Genomic DNA, 6,560 nt, shown 5'->3' on the forward strand with positions numbered 1-6,560 from the left:
TTATTAATCATTTGAATAATATAACATAGTAAGGATCGTACGTGGGTTGCAAGTAAGTTAGCTAGTGTAAATTTTGACAAAGATCACACTGAGTGCATGATAATAACGCAGCTCTGCCAAACAAAATCTTAAGGTTGAATCAAAAATGGCTGACATTTAAGATCAAAACTAAACGAACAGCGAAAAAAGGTATGAGTCAAAAGATGACTAATGACGTTACGTTTTCAAGAAACAAAGGTTTTCTAAACAATGTCTGTGGGAGCGGATAGGGGGGTATCGAAAAATACAAATCTGCTGTGGGTAGCACGAGGCAATTGGCTAGATGTAGAAAACTTATTTATTATTTTTTTTAATCATATGAGTAATATTACACATTAGGGATCATACGTGGATTGCGATTAAGTAAGCTAATGTGAATTTTGACAAGGGTCACACTGAGTGCATGAAAATAACTCAGATTTGCAAAACAAATTCATTCTCAAGGTTGAATAAAAAATGACTGACAAACGCTAAACCGCGTAAACAAAACAAAGGTATGAAATGAACGATAACAAATGACGTCACATTTTCGGGCTGAGAGAAACAGATGTTTTCAAATCCGTTTATGGAAGCTAATCGCGAAACATCAAATAATGCGCCAAACAATTGACCAATTAGAATCTACATACGCGCGTCATCCATTTCAACTCAAAATAATTAACAAAGAGAACATTAGTCTCTCTCTATCTTAGATCAGTTCTCTCCAAAATATAACCCTGAAAAAAAAACTCTCAGCAAATGTATCTTTGTGTCGTCTTTCCCAATGAAAAGAGACGAAAATCCCGACGTAATAAAAAAGCACAATAAAAAAACCCATGTATAAACACTAGCGCACGTGTTTATAAAAAACAATTCATTATTTATTGCAAATATAACAATGTACATGGAATATTGTTGCTAGATCTGGGCTGGTGCACTAATCATTAACATATCCCTCTTTGGCATGGTATAAAAGTGATTAGGTCTCGCATTGTCTTTCAAGCTCGATCCTCTGTTGCATCGCCGCACTCTCTCCAAAACAAAACATTGAAGAAAACTACTAGTTAACGTCTCCCTTGTATTTCTTCTTGCATGAAAAGAATCAACTGTGAAAGATGTGAAAAATATCCGTATAAACAACGCACGTATAAAGACTATAGCTGCTATTGCAAATATGACAAATATATCGTACCGATCGATGTAACCTCCAAACTTATTCAGGCGTATTTTCTCTCAAACTCAGAAATCTACACAGAATTTTGAACGGAACCCTTTATTTAATCCGCAGAAGTAGCATGTCCTCGTGCCATAAATGAGTAGAAGTCCTAAGAAATTCGAAATTATATTTTGAGTCGCTTGCACCCAGGATCGAACTTTCACTCTCTAAAAATGTAAGTTTTTATAATTGAATTTCACCAAACACTCTATCCACTGCACCACGGGTCCTTGATGAGAACAGTAATCTGAAGTATCAAAATGATACCATTGATAATATTATATATATATATATATATATATATATATATATATTTTAATTTCTATAATTTCTTTGCTATAATTTCGTTTCTTTTGCTATTTTTTATATATTTTAACTAGCAAAGATACCCGCGCTTTCCGTGACACTTTGTTGTACGTTCGAGTACCCGCTTTGCAGGCATCCTTGCAGTAAGTGGATATTGTAAGAACTGCATCAAATATGACCTTAGACATTAACCTTTATCTTGAAAATAGTGTGTACCATGCCTAGCTCGGAGACCATTATCATGTCATGTTGTGTCATGATCGATCCAATAGTGTAGGCTGCATGAGTACATTTTTATATATTTTATGACTTTGACCTATGACTTTTACCTTGGAAAATGGTGTGTACCATTTAAAGCTAATCAAAATGAATGGTTCTTTCCTAAAGAGGAGCCATTTATTTCACATCTCCCTCCCTCCCTCTCTCTCTCTCTCTCTATCCATTCGCTAATACTAATAGGTCCTGAAGTTTTCAGCTTCTCTTCCACCGACGAAATGTGGCATCCCTCTGCCTGTTTTACAAGTGTTTGATGGTAAATGCTCCGACAAATTACAAGCTCTTGTACCCCTTCGACGTAATTACCCCCTACCAAACCCGACAAATCGCATCAAAATTCCACCCCTACACAGTAGAGATCCCCAGATACCAGAAAGTCTTCTACTTTAATAGTTTCTTCCCCAGAACTGTTGGACTTTGGAATTCCCTTTCGGTTTTCTGATTCCCCGACTGCACTGACATGCAGAAGTTCAAGTGTAATTTTCAACTAAACTACGTATTATTATTTCGATATTTTTTACTTTTTCTCGGTGTTACATTTATACGTCTTTACTTGTATGTTTGTTTAAAAGTCATTGATTTCATCACCAGCATGCAGATTTTTGTTTTGCGTCAATTGAAATAAATGGCCCGTCTTTTATTATACAATACAATATCAAATCATCAATACACATTTTTTTAACAATGAACATTAACTTCTAAGTAATTACATAAAACAACCTTCTTCAGTCCTTAAAAAAATGTTAAAAAATGCCGTTAAAACTGTTCACGATTTACAGAAACAACCCATTGCTTCTGACCTGAAAAAGAGCATCAATTCTTTTTTTTTTCTTTCTTTTCTTTTTTTTTAACCAGTTCAAAACAAGCGATGGCCATTTCCTCTATAAACTTCTGCAACAGTGTAAATATTTCAAATCATGATTGACACATTCAAAACAATTTAATCTGTGCGTGTTCCCATTACATTTTCTTACTGTCTCATCGGCCCATTGGTTTAAACAGAATAACGTAATTCTTTGTTTTTCCCTTCTAATTTTTACATTTTCGAAATGGTTGTAGAATTTTTTTTTGTGTCGTTTTATCGTGGGATTTCTCTCCGGATGCGTAATTCGGCGGGAGACATAGTAAAAATTCTCTCGTAATGTTATAAGAAACATCTTTTATCTCGTATGAGGCATGTGCTTGTGGAAACGCGTTATAGCGTGACAAGAGATATAGTGATCTCTGCATGATCCTAAGATACGAGATGGAGGCCATGGAGTCACAGAGTAATTGAACTTCGAGGACGCAAGGATTGGCGCCACATGGTATTATTTGTGGATGTAATTTTATTTATTTGAATTATGGTTTATTGAATAATGGTATGACAGTTCCTTTGCCAGTGGGGTGAGCTTAGGATTCCCTTAGTAAAAGTGAGTAGTAAAAAAATGTATGTCTTCATCATACATTTTTATAAATAATGGGAGAAGGAATGTTAGCGAATGGATAGAGAGATATATATATATATATAGAGAGAGAGGGAGGGAAATGTGTGAGTTATAGTGTAGACACGTTGACCGGAAGTTAAGATCAGCTGATTGGATTGCGTGTGAGTCATGTGATCAGGTTAGCTGAATCGAGGAGATTTGGTTGCGACTTGGACGAGAGCGGACGGCTTCGCCGTTTTCTCCTCCCCTTCGCTGGGGGTGGGGAACAACAAGCTGACGTGGTAGAAATAAGACCTAGAAGAAAAACAACACTGGCCAAATTCACTTTCCTTTCTTCTGTGATCAATCTGGAGGGTGAATAAAAAACTATAGAACCAATTTCTTGTCTTGGTGTGAAATAAATCTTCGTCCCCAAAAACAGGTATCAAGTCTCCCTTCCAGACGAGAATTTCCAGATGGACCAACAAAATGGCAGAAGGTATGTTCAAATGGCATGTCCCTGCACATATTCACACTTAACAGCATATGAACATATGTAATAGAAAGACCACTAGACGATCACACACAACAACATTAACTCTGGTAAGATAATCAAACACGCAATCCTTTATAAATAGACACGTTTTAATATATCATCTCCATTCCGATTTCAACCAATATACAACAAACGCTCATTTTATGATACGACAACCTAACATTAGGTTGGCGACTCGCTTCTGAACCCTATCCAGGAGTAAGCCCACTCAGTCCAAATGTGACAACAATACTCCATACATGGACGAATGGTGGCCTTGTAAAAGTGTAGGATACTTCCGGCGTAAGTAATTTTCTAGCACGGTAGAGAGAACCCGCCTTCCTCGCAGCAGCCGCAGCAATGCCCTCGATATACATGTTCCAGCTCATGTTCTCTGTGAAACCGAAGTGTTCGAAGTACTTTCACGTAATGTATCATTAGCCATAGCTATTGGTGGTTGAGAAGGTTCCTTGAAATTAATAAAGGAAAGAAGCCTAGTTTTGCCAGCATTGAATGTTACCATTCATTTGTGTCCCAATTCCACTGCAGACTGGAAAGCCGGGCGATAGGCAAAGCCTATCTATTCCTTAAGTAGTTTAGGTAATTTGTTCGAGTCATCACTAGGAAGGTCGTCGACCAGGACTGAAAAAGCCTCCCTCTTGTTTTGGTGCCAAGCCATATAAGGTCAGTAACAAATGTTTAGCTCCGGAGTTTTCCTTCTCCTAGACGGATGACCTGAGAAAACTTACGGGCCCATCAGTACTGAGAGGGTTAGCCCCGTACCTGGGTCCTAAACCAGGTATCTCTGTGACCCCGCATGGGTAATTATGATTAGTAAAGTTAGTAGTGAAGGTTATATGTCTACTGAAAGGTTACGCTCCTCAAAGTAATTGAAAAGGATTTTACTATGCTTTTCAATTCATTGTTAATGGAAAAGAGGGTTTGGGTAAAAACGCATGCGATGGGAGCGTCTAGATTTTAAACTGGTGGCCTTCGGAGAGGAGTTAAAATATAGTTAAAATATTGTTTATGTATTGGTTTAAGAATATGATAAAATGTTAATGTACGATTCAAAAAGATATTATGAATTAAGATAAGATAAAATGCACTATGTTTTGATACTGTAGTTGATACGGGGAAATTATGTATCTATTCACAGTGTAGATTTAAGTAGCGATATAACCCTGATTAAAAGAACATTTCAGTACAGGTTTAACTGGAAGTAAAGTATAAGATACCGAATATTGAGTATAAGTAATTAGATATAAATAGCAATATGGGCATATTTATAGTAGATACGAAAATATAGAAATTGTAGATATTAAGAATATTTCTTAAATAAAGTTCTTCTAACCTCTAACGTTTTTAAGATAAGTCTTCATTTCATGCAATTCAGAAATACATTTTGCGTAATCATTGCTAGCAGCTCTCTCTTGTATTGATTTAACTTAGAAGAAATGGTTCCAACTAAGGTTAAAATTAGGATTCAAAAGATGATGTTAGGGTATGATTAGCGCAGAACATATCCAGTGAACTATAGTCAGTTTGAAAAAAGAAAATTATTCTATCAATGATTTTTTCCGTTTGGGTGGTTACGAAATTCAATTGCTAACATTGAGACAGAACAGAAGAAAAACAAAACAAAAAATAATCTACAATTATATAGTTGAAACTTTGTGTGTATGTGAGAGCTCGTTCCTTATAGACTCCGAAACAGTTGAACAGATTTGCTTTAAAATTTACAGAACTTTAGTGTATAAGTCTGGGAGTGGTCTTAGCGAAGTTTTGTCTCAAAATACCCCCAATAATTACCGATAATCGATAATCGAAACCGTTATTTCAATTTATCTATCATCAATAAAACCATTTTTCCATGTCGTCGCTTAGCAACAATGATAGAACAACGTGCCATGAAAATTCTACTCTGGCTAAGTTCATAACGTGTTTTTTTTTTTTTTTGTTGCATGACTTGGTCTGTACGTGCAAACTCCGCGCCTAAATTTCTTTGGTTTTAGTCGCGTGCAAGCGACTCTATAAGTCACTCCGTCGGTCGGTCGGTCGGTCGGTCTATCGATCGGTCGGTCTGTCGGTCTCTCCGTAACACTTTTGTGCTTGGCCTTTTTGGTTAAAATCAAAGGTCTGTTGTTAATAGATGCTGTTCTTAGCTTTTAAAGTTTTTCTTGGCCTTTTGGCCAAGATCAAAGTGTAGTAAATGTTCCGGCATATACTGCAAACAAAGACCATATGTGGCGACAGCCCCACATATAAGACCTTGGTCAATGTAGGGGCAACCCTTCATATTAATTGTCACTATCCAGCTCCCCTACTCCCCGGGGAGTTGGTCCCCATTTCCCCTTCACTCCTCACTTTAAAAATCGGCCTTGTGCCTAATTTGCTCAGTGGGGGAACAAATAAATACCCTTTTCTTGGCCTTTTAGCCAAGATCAAAGTGTAGTATCTGTTCTTACTACATGCTGTACTTATGTTTGTAACTTTGTGATATAAATTGGGGATCACTTTTCTATATTAATTTAATGTAAAATGAGCACCCACTTTACAACCAGTCAGTCTCAAAGCCAGTCAAGGCATTCTCCAGATCATTCAAGTTATTTTTGAAGGATTCCAGTTATTTTTTAAGCATTCAAGTCATTCTTAATGTCATTCAATTCATCCTTAAGTTCATTAAAGTCATTTACTTTTTATTTATTTAAGTCATTTAAGCCCATTTTTCGGTCATTTTAGTTTATATTTAAGAATTTCATATCAATCCTACATTCACGCATTCATTCATTACACGAGAGCA

At 36.4% G+C, this 6,560-nt stretch overlaps 1 pseudogene; it reads left to right on the top strand.

Annotated features, from left to right (window-relative positions):
• The first annotated feature begins 6,174 nt into the window (after positions 1–6,174).
• LOC145284456 (U2 spliceosomal RNA) lies at positions 6,175–6,311 on the top strand (annotated as a pseudogene).
• Positions 6,312–6,560: the final 249 nt, after the last annotated feature.

The sequence above is a fragment of the Euprymna scolopes genome, chromosome 1 (assembly GCF_053919585.1).
Source record: "Euprymna scolopes isolate OS-2025 chromosome 1, ASM5391958v1, whole genome shotgun sequence".
Taxonomy (NCBI): Eukaryota; Metazoa; Mollusca; class Cephalopoda; order Sepiida; family Sepiolidae; genus Euprymna; species Euprymna scolopes.